Here is a 20,349-nt window from a genome sequence, read left to right as displayed (position 1 = left end):
ACGCACACGCGCGCGTGGTTGCTATAATTCGTCGGATCGGTGCGCAACATCGCGTAGCTGCAATCGGCTCAGTGAGAACGTGTCTCGAGCGCTGAATTCAGGCTCGATTCAAAACATGATTCAGCAACTTTTGATTTGAAATCGTGATACTAGAATGTTGCTTTTCTCGAAACATACAGCTGAAGCTGAGCTGAAACTTCATCAGGTTAGTTGTTCAGCACCCTTGTTTAGATTTTGAACACTTTTGTTGCTTCAGCCGAACAAAATGCACAAATTACAAATGATGGACCATACCTTTTATCATCTATTCTCATTTACCTCTTCTGTTCAATCATACGAAACCTGCAGATCATCGAAAGGTGATCTATTTGTGAGACAAAATAGAACTTCCTTTTTTAGAAACATTCCATTTCAACGTGGTGTCATATACGGGAATGAACTCAACATTGGTTTATAGATATAGTCCATCATTTGTAATTTGTGCATTCGTTTGCAACAACAAAAGTGTTCAAAATCTAATGAAGGATACTGAACAACTAACCTGATGAAGTTTCAGTTCAGCTTCAGCTGTATATTCCGAGAAAAACAGCATTCTAGGATCTCAATTTCAAATCAAAAGTTGCTGAATCATGTTTTGAATTGTGCAGCTATACGCAAAATCGCGAGCTGATCCGACAAGTTATAGCAACCGCGCGCGCGTGTGCGTCGTGCCAATGCTTGCGCGCGCTTCGCCGAATAACAAAACGAACTACTTATTTAAATTTCCTACAGTGAAGACGCACCGTTGGAAGGGCCTTCTTTCGTTGATTACTTCAAAATGACAGCTTGCCAGAAAGAATAATTTCACAGGGAGTTTAGTCCACTTACTATCTTCCAACCAAGTATGTTTTTCAACAATAATTACGCCAGTTACTTTTCGGATGGCTGCAAATGATGGACTATAGCTTTAAAAGAGTGTACTACTGTAGTTTCATTTGCCCGAAACCTTTTTTTAAAAATCGATGATCAAGACTTACACTTAATAAGGTTCTTTCCTGATTTGCTTAATCGTTATTGTACCTATTGTACCGGGTCTCATTCTTAAACCTATTATCATGTCTTTGTCCGTGTGTAATTGTTTATAAGTGCACAAAATGCACAAATTACAAATGATGGACTGCGTCTTAAAATAAAATGTGCAGTTGTGCTCAAATTGTCAAACTCTCCATGTTCTCAGTTTAGAATTGTAGTTTGCACATACAATTTGATTTAGAATCCATAACGACCATTAGGGTGCAGTGAACTAATTCAAATGAGAATTTCTACGCCAGCCAATTAGCATAAAAAGTGCCCCCACAATTTCTTTTGAAAAAGGAGAAACTTTGGCTCAAAAAAGGGTTGAATTGTGTAAATATAGCCGAGGATCAACTCCCCAGTTTTTGGGCTTCCATGTGAGAGCAGATTTGATAAAATCACGGTTGAAAAATGGGTCCTATTTGCCCAAGAAAGTGGATGGACGCCATTTGTAAAATGGCTGCATGCACCCTTGGGAAGTATCATTTTTTGGGAGGTGAGTAAGTTTTGTTGTGAATATTAAAAAATGTAATTGGCTAACCCACCAAAAATTGAAAAGAAATAGGCAGATGAAGGACAACAAAGTAATTTAATTTTTCTTTGAGAAAGCCCAGTGATGTCGGCGTGCATGTTATTTGGCCCTGAACTTTGTTGCTTTTACACTGTTTTCCATGGGCGTCGCCAGGATTATTTTCTAGAAGCGGGCAAAACATTTTTTTTGCCAAAAAATGATTGTATTTCTCAACACATTCTCGATTTATCAGTTTTAGAGGGGGGCAGGGACATTCCCCCCCCCCCCCCCACTCATGAAATTTACACCACTTTGTCTTTGCGCCTCTTTTTTTTTTTTCTTCCTTTTTTTTTTTTTTTTTTGCTTTTCCGGGGGTGGGGGTGGGGGGAGGGGAAGTGCCCCCCTTGCCCCCCCCCCTCGCGACCCCCATGCTGTTTTCAATGGGGCTTGAATTGGTTCAGTGCACCCATTGGTCATTTTGATTCCATATGCCTACTGTCTAACTTAAGTTTGGGATAAGTCTGTTGGGAGTCATTTAACAATGGCATGGCGCAAAGCATGGCTGGTTTCAATGAAAACTGGTCCCTTTTCAATTAGGTAGGAAATGATTGTGGGAAGCCACATGACTATTTTTGTCAGTGTGTTATCCTTGGTATTTGTTAAGGTTGTAAACGAATGACCTGCGTCATGCTGTGAAAAAAATAACCTTCAGTGGAAAGGTAATGGACTTTTTTAAAATATCGAATAAAAAAAACCAATACAAATATATTCACTTCAAGTGTTTACACCTGCAGGACTGCACGTGCATGCTGTATTGTGCTTTTCCCTGGGAAAGCCGACAAGTTTTACCCTTTAGTTGTCACAAATCGCATAGCTTTTTGCCAGCTTTTCATGTCATGACGTCATCGGACTGGAAGTTATTGTAGAAAGAATTTGTAAATGATCAGTTTTCTTTCCTTTAGATTCAAATCGAAACAGGGAGTTAAGTGTTACTAATTATACGCACACTTATAAATTCATTATATTTCCATATTTTCAAAAGTCATTTTCACTGTATGACGAACGTTATCCTGCCTGAACTAAATCAATATTAAGTTTGGACATTTTAACTGATGACGTCATCAGTGTAAATGAAATGTATTCTGAAACTTATAAAACCCCAAAGGATTTTTTTGGTTCAAGTTAAAACAAATGGTTCCACTGGAAACGGATGAATTTCTGTTCATACAAATCAGTGTTGTAGGTCTCGAGACCGGTCTCGGTCTCGGTCTCGGTCTCGAGACCACTTTTTGCCGGTCTCGGTCTCGGTCTTGGTCTCGGGAGCTGTGGTCTCGGTCTTGGTCTCGGTCTCGGTCTCCTTTGGTCTCGATATTTTGGCTGGTCTCGAGTCGAGACCAGCCAAAAAGTGGGGGGCGGATTCCGCCCCGGCCCTTTTAGGGTTAAGTAAAGAATCAGTTTAGGGCAAATGTGACTGCAGTGTGATGCTAATGGACATGTCTCTCTTCTTTTTCTAGTGAGTGAGGCATAGTCCAATAACCATTGCTCCTCTTCTTATTTCTCGTTTTTATTGTGGGACGATCTGTTGAAACAAGCACTTTATAGCCATCCTCATTGATTCCAAATACAACTGAGATTTCAATCTTATGAATCAAGACTGAAACATTATTTTTACCGTCAGATTTTGTATTTTGAATATGGGGAACAATTCAACTCTTTTTCCCTAGAAATATTGGTGATATTTTTTTATTTTCCTTTTTAATTTTTCCTTTATTCGTGGAGGCGGGAAAAGGTTTTTTTTTCATTATATTTATTAATGGATATTCATCAATTCGTAGACCGTTAAATTGGTATTAGTGGTGGACAGCTGAATTTTGTGATCTCTTTATTAAAATAGACACGACTTGGGAATAGAGTATGCAAATTACGTGAAATGTTCACAGTTACTACTCAATAACATGTTCTTTATCCCAATTGTATTTTTTTACAAAATGGAGCGTGCCATTTTTTTTTTCATACTGTCACTTTCTTTTTGACTCGCCATGTATTCATCTTTTCATCTGTGATAAACACAAATTGAGCTACTGCCATGGTAACACAAAAATAGAGTCTAATTGCCTGCCTCGTCTCCTTCCTAAATGTCAATTGCATTTGCATAAGTCGGGAAGAATTGTGTTCCATTAATCACTATATGCTGTTTACGGCCATCACAATAAACTATTAATATATTGGCAATATGTCGTAATTGTTAATCACTAAAATATTCAAGTAAATCGCCCGGCAAAGTAGCCGATGCAGGCGATACGCTGGCACGGTACAAAACACAGAGAGGCGTGCCCACTGAGCCATGAATCCCAAAAGTACATCTCGCCCACCACATTCAGTTTGTGACAGCGCCATTCTATTGTGTCGGCCATGTTCTCAAATAGGCTAATGACGATGATGACGGCGGGCTGAATAACAGAAGATAGATCAGGCAAATATGGTTCATCAATCTTCTATAGTATATGTAACGTTATTGACATTAAACAAAAATAAAGTGGCATTACATTTCAGCCTTAGCCAGGCCTTCTTCAGAGGTAAATGACAGATGAACAAGAAACAAACATGTAGGGGACACACAAACATGCAGGGTTGGAAGGAGAATCACAAAGAGGGATGTGGGGGGGGGGGGGCAGATCAATCCATATCCGGCCACCATCTCTCAATTTTTTTTGTACAAATCTATATTCCATGACTGAAATAAATCAATATTTTCTTGCTCCAATTTTTTTTCGAATCAGGTTTACAAGGAGGTCCAATGTAAAATTAAAGTTGCATTTAAATATCCGTTAGTGGTCATTGCTGAAACCAAGGGGTGGCTGTGGAGTTTGGGGTCCGAGTTCCTATAACAGATGAAACATCCACCTTTAATTTTTTACTTTTGTCAAGTTTCAACATGTTCAAGTTTTGCAAAAACTAGTACAAATTATCGTACTCTTAAGTTAGAGTTTCTTCATCAGATTTACACTTTATAGTAGTTAAACAATATTTGTAAAAAAAATTTTTAAAGTGGCAAAAATATATGGAGTTCATCAAATAAGGTTTTCCCCTTCTTTAAATTAGGTTGCTTCCAATTTTTTTAATGATTGGGACAATAACAAATTCTGTTCCCATGCTGTAATTTATGGCATGAAGCAAACACGAAGAGCACTCGCATGACACAATTAAGCAGGTACAAGTGATTCCTAACTTTCAATCACTTCCTTCACATCCCCATGAACATCAACATCTCAAGGACAGACTGTTCAGCTGTAATTAGTGTCTTGATGTTTATTTAGATTATTGTTATTTATTATCCGCGGTCTCGGTCTCGGTCTCGGTCTCGGACCATTTCGGTCTCGGTCTCGGTCCGCCTTGAAGGGGCTGGTCTCGGTCTCGGTCTCGGTCTCGCAACTTCAGGTCTCGGTCTTGGTCTCGGTCTCGGACTATCCGGTCTCGACTACAACACTGATACAAATCAGTAGTGAGTAGGGTCTTCATCGGACAAGACAAAATAATTTTATGCATAATGCACAAAGACAATGGACTCATTAGCATATCAATGAAACCAATTAGCATATCGATGGATGATGTTAGCATAATAAAAGAGCGCATGGGCGTATGTAAGTTTTATCGGACAAGGGATGGGTCTAAAAAAATGTATTGGACAAAGGGGAAACCCATCCCCTAGATGGAATATTGGACAGAGGAAGACGGGAACTGGAATAGTGGACAAGGGGAAAACATGAACTGAAATATTGGACAAAGGGGGGCAGCCCATCCCCTAGATGGAATAGCGGACAGAGGAAGACCTGAACCAGAATAGCGGACAAAGGGAGACTTGAACTGGAGTAGAGGACAAAGATGAATGTCAAACGTTTGAAATGACCAAGACTATCATATGTATTCATTCAAAGCAGTGTGCAAACAGTGAATAATAAAAGCAAAATGCAGGCCACACCAACAGAGTGCCAATTAAGCCGACTAGCTGGAAATCTTGTGAAAAAAATGTTTTTACTCTGGTAAAAATGGAGAGTGTGAGCGACCTTGGGAGAAGTTAATGATGAATCTCGGTCTATCAAGAGCCGCTATGTATAGAAATTTAGAGGAAAACAAATTTTGTGAATGGGGGCAATGTTTTAACGCACTTATAGAGTTACTCATTTACTCATTTCGTTACTCATTTACTCATTTGATTAAATGATGAGTAATGATGAGTAACGAAATGAGTAAATGAGTAACGAAATGATTAAATGAGTAACGAAATGAGTAAATGAGTAACGAAATGAGTAACCAAATGTGTAACGAAATGAGTAGCAAATGAGTGAATGAGTAACCAAATAAGTAGCAAATGAGTGAATGAGTAGCAAATGAGTGAATGAGTAACGAACTGAGTAAATGAGTAGCAAATGAGTGAATGAGTAATCAAATGAGTAGCAAATGAGTGAATGAGTAACGAAATGAGTAAATGAGTAACGAACTGAGTAAATGAGTAACGAAATGAGTAAATGAGTAACGAAATGAGTAACCAAATAAGTAGATATATATTAAATGATTTCATCCGTTCCTTACCATTCGGAGATTAACCTTCAAAGCTTCAACATGAATACTATTTCTGCAGTCAAACCCTATGCTTGTCACCAGTGTGACAAACGCTTTGGACGGAGATATAACCTCTTGAGACATACCGAAAATGCACATGCTGAAGATGAATCCGACATAGACGAAGTTGAGGTGGATAATTCTGAACCTGAATTTAAAAGCAGTAGATTTGAAGATCCGGAAATGGAAAACTATGAAACTGAATCTACGTATGATGAAGACGAAGATCTTGAGGAAAATGATTCCGAATCCGTCACGGAGGTGGAAGATGACGAATCATCGGATGAAGATGAGTCTAGTTCTGATTTGGAAGACAATGCAGCCTATTTAGACTGGTTGGGAGAGGCAAAAGAAGCGATTGATGAGATGTGGAGTGAAAAACATGAAAAGTACATCAACGAGGGCATGAGTGAAGATCAGGCCACGGAAAAGGCCTTGTGGGCAGTCAAGCGAATCTTTTTCAACAAATACAAAGATTTTTTGTCAAGTTACATACATCTGAAAGATAATGATACTCATCAAGAAATTGTGGACGAGATCGAAGACAGAGTCATTCATTCCGGTATTCTACTGCCCACGGCTGTCAGCCGGGATATCTAAACACCAGGCCAAATTTGACGGCCTGTTCCATCAATTAGATGAAGATGACGTTAACGAGGAAGACAGTGACGATTAAAGACTAGTCAACGTTACATTAAGATCACTGATGATTTAATTGCAAAGAATACATTTAAAAACAAATTAAAAAAACCCACGAGTGTTTCATTGAGAAATGACGTCAATAAAGCAATAATGTTATCATGTATACACTTTCTGCAGTTGTATTTTTCTTTGTTGGTGTTGTCTTACAGTTAAACAATCGGGAAAGCCCTACTGTCAAGCAGTCATATAATTAGTGTTTGGGCGCCCTGTCAATAATCCCCGAAATGTTTACGGTCTTTAATGCTTCATGTATGGCTTTATCACGCACCGTGTCCAACTTTGGGACATTGTTGGGGTAAAAAAGTTAGTTGCCTTATGACACTCTAAATCTTCAATATAAAATAGAAGTACGTACTATTGCTTTAACACAAAAAGACCTAGTTATATATATATCCTTGATTTTGTAAACAAGTCCGGCACGGTGGTACACTAGGGTTCGGTGCATTCCTGTACAGACAACGGTAAAGGGGTATTAAGGCTTGAAATCATGTTTAGTCAGTCAACTTCATTGACTTCTTTCACGTACAGATTTTTGAAGCTCCCGCACATGCCGTGCGCTGCCAATTAAGTCCCATTGCCAATAAAGGGAGTCAGCGTTCACTACTGTTGCGTAACTCCTGGCAATCGATATTTAGAACGCTCAATAATCCATCCCCCACTGTACATGCAGGTAGGTTCAGTCGGTGAAAGATAATCGATATAATGAACACGTCTTGAAAGAATTACGTCTTTATGGATTAGGGAAACAGCGCTATCTGATCGGACGGTGTAAATATACAATGTGTACATGTAGGATGCAGTCAGTCCCTTAATACAGATGTACGTGTACATACTGTACGCACCGTACCGAGTGAGCCGACCCTGAAAGTTTGTATTTTCTACGACCACCGCACACAGATATACGTACATAGATGGTTCTGGCGGTAATGTGGAAGAATACAGTCGACTCTCGTTATAACAAGGTCGATGGGACTAGCCAAATTACCTCTTTATTACCTCTTCTTTTTGTTATGAAAGGACAGCGAAACAAAGAAACACAAAGAGACCCTGAGATTTGGGACCTCAGAATTTGCTTTTTATAAGCAGAACCTCTTTATAAAAGTGCTCTTTATAATAATTATAATGAGAGTCGACAGTATTGTGCAATTGTTATTGCACCTGGATAACACACACGATATGACAAGGCAAATATCGGTGCAGAAGCACGGAGTTATTTATTTGCTCCATGATCGGTGCGGTCATCGAGGGGTGATCGACCATCGGTCTCCGTATAGATCTAGAACGCATGGATTCATTAGCTCTCTGATCTATTATTAACACAATTCCTCCATGGTTAAAACAATCATCGGACTATACCGTGCAAGTACGCTGTTCACCGGTGAGTGTTTGTTTACTACAAATACATAAATTAATTTTTCAAACTTTTTTCAAACTCGACTAGAAGAAACTCTTGTATGTCTGTACACGTACACGAACTTGTCCGTGTGGATTGCACAATGGACTACCGGGATCAGTCATTCGCAACAAATCTTAAGGGTTGTTCCATTCTAGACGATGTTCGCCGTACTCGATAATAATTTACTAAAAGATAAATTCTTCAATTAGACAATCATGATTGTTACTTTCTTTCTTTCTTTTTTGGAAGGGGGGAAGGGTAATGGTTAACTGCAGCAAAAAATTGTAAGCGTTATGATCAATACCGCAAAATCGACAGGCATTTAATAATCGTTCAATCGTGGCATTTTTATATTCGCGTCGTTTCCACTCTATAAGTGCGTTAAAACATTGCCCCCATTCACAAAATTTGTTTTCCTCTAAATGTCTATACATAGCGGCTCTTGATAGACCGAGATTCATCATTAAGTTCTCCCAAGGTCGCTCACACTCTCCATTTTTACCAGAGTAAAAACATTTTTTCACAAGATTTCCAGCTAGTCGGCTTAATTGGCACTCTGTTGGTGTGGCCTGCATTTTGCTTTTATTATTCACTGTTTGCATACTGCTTTGAATGAATACATATGATAGTCTTGGTCATTTCAAACGTTTGACATTCATCTTTGTCCTCTACTCCAGTTCAAGTCTCCCTTTGTCCGCTATTCTGGTTCAGGTCTTCCTCTGTCCGCTATTCCATCTAGGGGATGGGCTGCCCCCTTTGTCCAATATTTCAGTTCATGTTTTCCCCTTGTCCACTATTCCAGTTCCAGTCTTCCTCTGTCCAATATTCCATCTAGGGGATGGGTTTCCCCTTTGTCCAATACATTTTTTAGACCCATCCCTTGTCCGGTAAAACTTACACACGCCCATGCGCTCTTTTATTATGCTAACATCATCCATCGATATGCTAATTGGTTTCATTGATATGCTAATGAGTCCATTGTCTTTGTGCATTATGCATACAATTATTTTGTCTTGTCCGATGAAGACCCTACTCACTACTCAAATCGTCGATCGTACCACGATCTGACCTATCTCAGTTTTTGCCATTTCGAAAAAAAACGCGTTTGAAGTTGGGCCTATTTTGCATCCACTCTTTCAGCCAGAACACTAATTTTTGTTGACTCAGTTTTTATATATAATAAAGTTGGATAGTTGAATTATGATTTTAAAATGTTTCTAAGGCAAAAACTCATCATCACCAGGTGAAAAATAGGCGCGAAATCCATAAGTCACTTCGTGAAAATTTTATTTTCATATTTCATGCGCGCGAACGGCGACCAATCTAGATAGGTCACTTCGTGAAAATTTAATTTTCATTTTTCATGCGCGCGAACGGCGACCTATCCAGATAAGTCACTTCGAGAAACGAACAATTTCGATTTCTCTGTAGCTGATAGTGACTTATGTCATATGCGCATGCGCGCGCGCGAACCTCTTCACGTTAAGTCATATGGAGGTTCGTTGCAATCTGTTGTTTTTTATATTAACATTATTGTTATTAGAGATTAATAAGCTCTTACAAATTAAAACGCTGTTATAGTGAAGGAAATATATACGGGGTGCATAGAAACTTGTTGAATACATTGTGTATACCTCCTAGTAATAATTCTTGAACGAATTCATTGTAAAGGTGTACTTTTATTCCATTATTTTGTTATTCTTATTCTGTAAAAAAATCAAGAAATAAAATCCGTGGACAAAACAGGTATTTTGTTTACACAAGACTCACAAGTTCAAGTTACACTGAAACAGAACGATAAACGTACATGTACACTCTCATAATCTTCAAATCTTTGTTTTCTATTTTTTTTATTCTTCAAAGTGTGCTTTCTCATTATTTAAACCTATTATTCCCTAAAAACAGCAGTTTTCTGCAGATACTTTGTAAAATCCTCCCCCTTAAAAAAATATGATATATCTCAATGACATACATACATAATGACATACATTTAAAAAAAATCGGCTGCATTTTAATTAACAATGCTCAAAACGTCAAAATTGAATGTAAATAGGATGTTTAGTCGCGTTAATACAATGAAGATTTTGGTTTTTTTGAGAATCGACTATCAGAACAGGCCATATTTAAGGGCCACTCAAGGGATAGAAAAAAGTAAATCGAAACACAAATTAATTATGTAGAAAGACATGTACTGCCTTGATGTTTGAACTGGGACTGACCATAATCAAAACGAAAGCATGATGCAGGTCTGTTGTAAAGGGTTCAACAGAGAGGCATTGCAGAGAGTTGTTCTCAGCAATCTTTCAAATTTAAAAATAAGGGCTTTACTTGAAACGTTCTTAGCAATGAATTTCCTTTATTTGTTCTTAATTACTGTTTTTAGTTTTTAGTTTTACTATAGGTGCATAAATGAAATAGTGCGAGAACTGACAATAAAAGAGGTATCTCTTAATATTTCAAGATAAGTCTGGCATTAGTGAAGGATGTAGATCAAAGGTGATAACAGTGACGGCTAAGGAACAGCTCCTGGTTCAAAGATTGTGGAGTTACAAGCACAACACATCGAAAATCTGGAGTAATACACACAAAAAAGAATAGAAATACATTCACTCAACATTTTATCGGCAATCAGTAGTCGCCCTTTGTTTTAAGGCTGAGCATTTTCCCGTTACATTCCGAGGCAGACTGTGGCAGGTGGTTCATGCATTCAGTAATCAATACTTTTTTATTAATTTAAATTCAGAATCTCTTCTTTTAATATTGTTACGAACCCAGAATGCTTGATTATGGAAATCTAGCGCCCTCTGGATTCACTCTGTCCATGAAGTACACAATCTTCTTGTTGTCTTTAGCTGTTCCCTTATTTTACCTAATTATCGTAAATTGCCAACTTGCACTTTTATTCCCAGGGTCTCTTACCAAGCACAGCGCATGATGCAATACCACGCGCGCTACTGCATGCATTATTCATGTAGCGATGTACATGTGCGCGACTGACCACACCTCCCTTTGCCCCAGCGAGCTAAGTTCCTTTCCCCATAGCATGCGTGCTTTGGCGTTCTCCGAGAGACTGCTCAGCGGCACGGAGCATTTCTCTCCCCCGTGTGTTACCCATGAACACTAACTGGAGTTCTCGGTCCAGTTTTCCAGTCCCGTACTTAGCTCGAGGGAATGGAATGTTACCTTGCGTGGTCGCGTAGCTGGGCGTGGTAAGACATCCTGCGGTGTCAATAACCTGTGACACAGTAACCTTTTAGCTTGTCACTCACTCCATCAAGGTTGCTCGAGATGTTGCGTAAACACTTTTGCACTCTGATCTAACTATTTGCACACATCTATCTCTGTATTTGCACACTTCTCTCTCCATGTTTTTCCTTATGTAAATGCACACGTTTCTAGTCTCTTGCACTAGGCACTCTTAGTAAACCATGTGACTAGTCATGTGACCCTTAGACATGGAAGATTACTATTGGTTAATTCCTAAATCAGTGCTCATGCATTATTTAATCCCGAGACTTCTACTGCCTATAAATACCGGAGGTTTTCCTCACTTTCGGCAGTGCGGCGAACCACGAAACCAATGTAGTGCGAACGAACCCTAAACCCAAAGTTGTGCGGCGAACTTATATGTTGTGCGGTAAATCGTATGATGTGCGACGAACTCGACTCTGACAGACCGATTGTTGTGCGACTCTTGTCACTACGAAGCATCGGCCTCCCTCGGTGGTTGAGGCGCGGTGAAGTAATAGTGCAATCACTAGTACTAGTGTTATTATGAACTATGAAGCATCCTTCTCCTAGATCCCTCGAGGAGTGTGTAGAAGCTGGTGAAATAGTAATACACTAGTCCCAATGGTGCTGTGCGGTTTCGAATGGCCATTGGACTGCTAGTCTTAGCTTGAACATGTTGTGCGGTTGTCTGGTGTTCTAGCCCAGCCAGAGCTAGTTCATCCCCGTCACCACAGCGGACCGCTCCCGATGTGGTCAGCCGGCTCCCCGTAGCCATTCCCCCCGTAGTTCAGCTATGCTAGCCCGGTCTTGTCATAAACACTATCCTTGGTGCATAGTGCCTCGATTGACCTTGGATACCCGATACGCCACATGCACACTTTGGTTCGAACTGTAGTGCGGCCTGGTACACTTGCTGGCCCCGTCCAGTTACCGTTGCCTCCCGGTCACCGTAGCGGACCGCTCCCGCTTCGGTCTGGCCGTCGATAACCCGTACCGTGCCGGTGCCCACTCAGTTCGTATTGGTTGACATGGTTTTGCCATAGTACATAGTACATGTATAGACTTTGTAGACACCAACCTGTTATCTCTATAACGCTACCAAAGACTATCAAAAGCAGAAACCCTATAGGTTGATGAAATCTAACAAAGTTATGTAAAGTGAAGAGATGAATAAATCAGTGTATTGACATGTGTGACTGTCACCCCAAATCTCTGTTTCCCTCCAACTTATTGAATTATTGTTGACTCTAATAATGTTTCATGAACTGCTATTAGGGAACGCAACAATATAGTCGACATGGAAAATCAATATAAAACAATTACAGTTTGTTGAAGGGAATTATTGATAAATCATTCAGAATGTGTTAAATGTCTGGTGTCTCTAACCTTGCAGTCTGTGTCTTTTTTTTAGATTTTCACATGTTTTGCAATATGAACTAAAACAAATCATAGCAACTGAATTTGCAGTTCACCCCATTTATATTCTCTTTGTTATTTGCATTGACTTTAGAATTGTAGCAAGACTGGAGTACTAAATAAACATTTAAAAAGAGAGAAACGAAGCACAAAACGTAAAAACGAAGAACAGACGCAATGCTTTTTTTGATCTGAGCCGGGCAGTATAAAACCAAAATAATAAGCAGCAAAAGTATAACCTTTATGTTAAAAAAATGCTTACATTCATGCTCCAGGAATCGATCACTTTCCTTTCAACGAAGCGTTTTCAAAACTTCATTCAATTATGTAGACGAATGGTGATCTGTATAAATTTTTGGCTGCAATTAACCACTGAGACATCCACATTCTGTAACACAAACAAACCAAACCAATCACGAATCATAATATTCAAAAAGCAACCTTAGTTTGGCCCTTTTATTGAATAAATATTTTCCCGAAAGGACAGTCAGTGAATCAACGTAAATATCAACCGAGATGTCATTAAAAAGCATTAGTTCGGAATCGAACCCCACTCAAGTGTTATTCTGACTGATTAAACTACCCACTATACCGTCTACACTACAGTACGCCAATAGGCTAATGAGTGTAGGATTTTGGGCTATTATACACACGAGTCTCTGCAAAACATGTATTTAGACAAAGCCCAACACGAACATATTGCAATACGAGTATCAAAATACAGAAGGAATATACTGTTGCGTTCCCTAATAGCAGTTCATGAAACATTATTAGAGTCAACAATAATTCAATAAGTTGGAGGGAAACAGAGCTTTGGGGTGACAATCACACATGTCAATACACTGATTTATTCATCTCTTCACTTTACATAACTTTGTTAGATTTCATCAACCTATAAGGTTTCTCCTTTTGATAGTCTTTGGTAGCGTTATAGAGATAACAGGTTGGTGTCTACAAAGTCTATACATGTACTATGTACTATGGCAAAACCATGTCAACCAATACGAACTGAGTGGGCACCGGCACGGTACGGGTTATCGACGGCCAGACCGAAGCGGGAGCGGTCCGCTACGGTGACCGGGAGGCAACGGTAACTGGACGGGGCCAGCAAGTGTACTAGGCCGCACTACAGTTCGAACCAAAGTGTGCATGTGGCGTATCGGGTATCCAAGGTCAATCGAGGCACTACGCACCAAGGATAGTGTTTATGACAAGACCGGGCTAGCATAGCTGAACTACGGGGGGAATGGCTACGGGGAGCCGGCTGACCACATCGGGAGCGGTCCGCTGTGGTGACGGGGATGAACTAGCTCTGGCTGGGCTAGAACACCAGACAACCGCACAACATGTTCAAGCTAAGACTAGCAGTCCAATGGCCATTCGAAACCGCACAGCACCATTGGGACTAGTGTATTACTATTTCACCAGCTTCTACACACTCCTCGAGGGATCTAGGAGAAGGATGCTTCATAATAACACTAGTACTAGTGATTGCACTATTACTTCACCGCGCCTCAACCACCGAGGGAGGCCGATACTTCGTAGTGACAAGAGTCGCACAACAATCGGTCTGTCAGAGTCGAGTTCGTCGCACATCATACGATTACCGCACAACATATAAGATCGCCGCACAACTTTGGGTTTAGGGTTCGGTCGCACTACATTGGTTTCGTGGTTCGCCGCACTGCCGAAAGTGAGGAAAACCTCCGGTATTTATAGGCAGTAGAAGTCTCGGGATTAAATAATGCATGAGCACTGATTTAGGAATTAACCAATAGTAATCTTCCATGTCTAAGGGTCACATGACTAGTCACATGATTTACTAAGAGTGCCTAGTGCAAGAGACTAGAAACGTGTGCATTTACAAAGGGAAAACATGGAGAGAGAAGTGTGCAAATACAGAGAGAGATGTGTGCAAATAGTTAGATCAGAGTGCAAAAGTGTTTACACAACATCTCGAGCAACCTTGATGGAGTGAGTGACAAGCTATGTCACAGGTTATTTACATCACAGGATGTCTTACCACGCCCAGCTACGCGACCACGCAAGGTAACATTCCATTCCCTCGAGCTAAGTACGGGACTAGAAAACTGGACCGTGAACTCCGGTTAGTGTTCATGGGTAACGCACGGGGGAGAGAAATGCTGCGTGCCGCTGAGCAGTCTCTCGGAGATCGCCAAAGCACGCATGCTATGGGGAAAGGAACTTAGCTCGCTGGGGCGAAGGGAGGTGTGGTCAGTCGCGCGCATGTACATCGCTACATGAATAATGCATACAGTAGCGCGCGTGGTATTGCATCATGCGCTGTGCTTGGTAAGAGACCCTGGGAATGAAAGTGCAAGTTGGCAATTTACGATAATTAGGTAAAATACAGGAACTATAAAAGACAACAAGAAGATTGTGTACTTCATGGAAAGAGTGATCCAGAGGGCGCTAGATTTCCGTAATCAAGCATTCTGGGTTCGTAACAATACTTACAGACGTTTACAGAATCAGAAACTCGGTTGAAACTTGCTAGTTTCGTTCAGCCATCAAACGACATGTGTACGCCGCCGTTGTTTTTGATAACGCTAAAGACTTGACCCTGGTAACTCAATTTCATAAGAAAGTGATAGGGGCCACATTAAGTCCAGGTACCAGACTCTATAAGTCACTTCGTGGAAAACTGACAGCGTTGTTTACGCGTTTCACGAAGTGACCTATCTCGATGCGTCAGTTCGTGAAAATGATAATTTAGCATTTTGTAGCGATAGGTCAACATTTTTAATTAGCTGAATCAGCTTAATTAGCTAATTAGGCCACTTATGAATTTGAAATTTTCAGAAAATAAAGATTTCATCATGCATAACCAGAATATGCTAAAAACCCAAATTCGTCAAAAATTCAGATAGGTCAGATCGTGGTACGATCGACGAAATATTCACAACTTAACTAGCCAAAAAAATAGTTCTAACTCAGCAAACGATGTAGCTCTAAGTTATATTTGCAGTGTTATTTGTTTTATACAGGGAATGGTAAATATAAAAGATTTAAGGACCAAATGCATCTTTATGATCGGTAGATGGCAAATTTGGGGCAAGGGAAGGATATTGTATCGGTCTACTGCGTTTTTATGAGGAAAAACTTGCAGAGGGTAAAACATGAACCCCAGCTTTTATATTCAAACGAAACTACTGGATACACAAGCATAAATATTGTACACAAGCTACTGTATTTACATCTGCATTGTATGGTAAACGAACTGAACTAGTGAAGTTGAGCAACACGATTCTTTTGGTGAACTGGACAAGTTAAAAAAAAAAAATTGTTTGAGGTTCCTTTATGAAACGAAAAAAAAAAACCCAAATCGGTTCTGATATGTATGAGGTATAGTAAAACAAATATAATATGGTTTATTTCGGATGGTCAGCCGATATTAGCTCCCCTTGGTATTGGAAGTTGACAAACTAGCTAGTTCCCTCGGCTTCGCCTCGGGAACTAGCTAGTTTGTCAGCTTCCAATACCTCGGGGAGCGAATATCGACTGTCCACCCTCAAACCATTTTATATTTGTATACTGTTTCTTCCATATGCCTACTGTCCCAGGTTGTCTGTATCTTAACTTTGGGATATACGTGTGTTGGAAGTGATTAATTAAACAATGAGCCTTATTCGAGTCGGCCATATTGGATTGAAAGTTAGGTAAAATCTTAATGTTTTGAATTTGCGAATAGATATGAAAGCAAGTTAATTCCAGTCTGCTTCAATGAATAATTTGAAATTTGTCATTTAACATTCCCCAATGTTTAAATCCATATTTAACCCCAAAAAATGACATAAAATAAAGCTGCATTGTGCCTGCATAAATAGTCTGGCGCCATTCATTACACTATTAATAATTAATGAAATAGGGAACTCGACAAAAATGGCCAACTCGTGAATAAGGCCCATGCCATGACGAGTAAGCATTGCTGGTTTCATTGACAGCTGGTGCCATATTGCCAGTCTAAGGCTGAGAATCGATGATTGGGTGTAACCGCAGGATGAACTTGTCAGTGTATTATTATTGCGTATATCTGTGAAGTTCGGGCACAGATGCCAACAATGAACTGCGTCAACGAAGCTTAAAACGACAAAAGTAACCTTCAGGGGAAAGGTATTAGCCAGGATCCTTATTGAAAAAAACAATGAAAAATTGTCAACAACTTTCAATGCAATAGTCAAATTTGCTACAATGATAAGTTAATTGCTTTGGGGTCCATTACCCATCATCTGCGTAACTCCGATGGCGCCACAATTCATTGCGGTATTGTGCCTTCCTAGTCTCTCCGGAAGCCGATAAAAGACAGGTATTCACTTCAGTTGTCTCACATTCCATATATTTTCTGCCAACTATTCATGCGTGTGGAATTCTGTGGCATTGTAGTCTGAGGCATTGAATTCGTTGAGGGGGCAGGGGAGCGGATTCCAACCCGGCCCTTTTAGCGTTGCAGGGCTCCTAAAAGTTTTGGAATATGAATGCTCTGTGGTGCAATCTAAGGCGATTCCTGGCCACTTTCATACGACTTTTTTAGAAAAAGTTTCTTGAGATTATAAAGACAATTTAATTCATTATTTTGTTTACAATATACTTTTGCTCTTACAGCGTTTCTACCGTACTGAAAAGTTGGGAACCCTGTATTTTTATCTCCATTTTTGTTCCATTTAATTCTGGAAAAAAGAATTGTATCATTATGCATGACATCGTATCCAAGTTGATGCAAGGCTGCTTTCTTACATTTAGTAAATTCCTTCGTGTATGTTTTGTTTTATTTTCCAAGCCCTTTAATACTGCACTGTGATAACCAAATTTGATGACATCATCGTACTTCACAGGTCACCGCACAAATAGATACCCAGTGTCCTATGTTCCCCTCTATAGTATCACTACCAACCTGGTGGATGACGGAATTACCACGCAAACCCAGCACAGAGATTCAAAGAAACAACTTGTTTCAAACAAGCTAATCAGTGGAACTGCAGTGATGAGGCCTTATGCCGTGAACATGGCTGGCCGAAAGCAAATGCCAGCAAGATTCAAAATTGGTAAAAATGCTCTCATACAGTCCGGCAAAGCTTTGCTGATTTTCATATTAATTACATGCACAATGGTCGGCTGCTTCAATCGTCTGCTGGAATCGACAGTAAGGAAGCAACCGTTGCCAGTGCAAGTGCAACCTAAACGGATTGAAGTGCAGCCGCTACTGAAGACGCAGGTCAGCTTTGCCCAAAAAACAAACTCTGAAAACATCCTTTGTATTATCACCGGACGCTGGAAATACCTCCGTATTAATTTTGCTTACATCTATCGCAACTTGAGGAAGAATGGTGGAGTTCTGGACAAGGTCCACTACTATATGGTGATGTATGACAAGCAAACCCTCTCCAAACTGACCGAGTTGACTAAAACCGCCAACAAAGTTCTGCAGGAGGAGGTTTTTGAGCTCCGATTTCGCAATCGCATAAACAAAAAGGTGACTGTTGCTATATTTGGCAGATTTGTGTACGAGATTTTCGATGAGATGGCGAGGCACTCAGAGAGAAAGTACTTCAAGATGGACGACGACATCGTGTACATCCACCCCGGCGCCTTCAGGCAGCTGATTGAGCAACAGAACACCTCCGAGTGCTTCATTCATTTCGCCAACACAGGAGGTGCTAACTGGCGCAGTAGCTATATCCACCAAGAGATGGGTATCTTTGACAACGAGACTATCAACCCAAAGAAGCTGAAATTTGAGTTCAGCCGTGAAGGTCTCCCAAAGTGCGGCTGGAAATCAGCGGATTGTGCTGTGGTGGCACTGGAGGCATTCTTCTATCACTACGAGAACAAATCACTGGAGAAATTACTATATGACGGACGGTACCTGACCCCTGAAAGAGCTCGCTTCAGCATCAACTTCCTCTTAATGGATTCAAACCTCATTGACATGAAAGCCATGTTGAAAAGTGGACCAATTCGTGGAAGCGAGGAACTATGGTTAACAGTCATCTACTCCGGCAAAGTCAAGAATCCCAACTGCGTTGTAGGAAGGGCCTTTGTCGTACATTTTTCGTACTACACTACCGTGCGGGAGATTACTAAACAAGGCTTTCTGCCAAGGTTTGAGATGATTGCACGTGATCTCGTAGAAGCTCTTCCCGAAGCACTTCAAGACATCCTTGCCTTTAATAAAACACTTGGATCTTGAAAACCCTGACAGTTATTTCGCGCTGTTAACACCCCAAAAGGCATAACCACTGGTCATCGTTCGTTAGCCAAATTTGGTAAAATTTCACAACATGTACAGGGTAAGTCAAAAAGAAAAATACCCAATTTGAAATATATTTTACAAATATTTGGTTTGCACCATTCACACACACACACACACCCCCCCACACACAAAACATAAGAATAAAGTACATCTTATTGACGTATTGACTTTTAACTGTGAAAATTTCACGTATTTTGCATACTCTATTCCCAAGTTATGTATATTTCAATAAAGATATCACAAAACTCGGCTGTCCACTGACTATTTGGCGATGAATGTCAATTGAGTATAATGAGACGCGGACGCGTAATATGTAATACTCACCCAGCTTAATAACTTCTAATGCCATTCCATGGACAGCTATAAAAAAAAATGGTTCTTTAAGTAAAACGTTCATAACTCATGATAGCATGGATCAATTTCAGCAATAATGTCTTAGATTAGTGGAATAAGATGCTCTTTTCAAACTTTATTGGTGTTTCAAATTTGATGGCTTTTAAAGGAAAAAAAATCATTATTTTGGGCAATTTTCTTTTCGACTCACCCTGTACATGTACATCAAATGCCATGTACATTCGATTCGTGGCACACTGATAATAATACATTTGTGTAACTTTGAAACTCAATTTTCTTCTGGCCCAATCGCTTCGAAAGAGAGATGGGCACTCCGCTCCTGTTCGTCCCCTTAACCTTAACCTTATATTCTTTTACTCTGTGCACTTTCACACCGACGGAAGGTGCCCTTTTTTTCTGAGCAAGTGCCCCTTTTTGGTGTTGAGCCCCCCCCCCCCCAGTTTAAAAAAGCGTTCCGCCGCCTATGGAGCCAAAATAATGTTAGGCAAGGCAAGAAACTAAATTATATTATGCAACTTATGACGTGTCCAGATCAGATATAATGGCTATAATTCGGCCTTTGCCACTGACGCGCTAACGTCGACAGTCGTAGCCGTTTCAGAAACATCTACGCGCCTGGTCTCCAGAATCTATTCAGACGATTTTGGCAAAGTGGACATGCCTTTTGTTGGAGGGACTTAAACCCCTAACATGTTCATTGGCTGTTTCGGCAACCAGCCGAGGTAACGTCACGATGACGTCATCGTTTGATTTTTTTATGATTTCTTTTAACATTAAAATTTTTATTCTGCTTCC

At 40.1% G+C, this 20,349-nt stretch overlaps 1 long non-coding RNA gene across 1 annotated transcript; it reads right to left on the bottom strand.

The window, feature by feature from the left end:
* Nucleotides 1-10,136: 10,136 nt before the first annotated feature.
* Nucleotides 10,137-15,477, bottom strand: LOC119736239. Its single transcript, XR_005272293.1, has 3 exons — nucleotides 15,408-15,477; nucleotides 13,192-13,317; nucleotides 10,137-10,852 (listed from the first exon to the last, which is right to left on the bottom strand). It is a non-coding gene; the product is annotated as an uncharacterized LOC119736239 (long non-coding RNA).
* Nucleotides 15,478-20,349: the final 4,872 nt, after the last annotated feature.

This window comes from Patiria miniata, unplaced genomic scaffold (genome assembly GCF_015706575.1).
Source record: "Patiria miniata isolate m_02_andy unplaced genomic scaffold, ASM1570657v1 HiC_scaffold_29, whole genome shotgun sequence".
Lineage (NCBI taxonomy): Eukaryota > Metazoa > Echinodermata > Asteroidea > Valvatida > Asterinidae > Patiria > Patiria miniata.
This window is presented reverse-complemented; position numbering and strand designations above follow the sequence as displayed.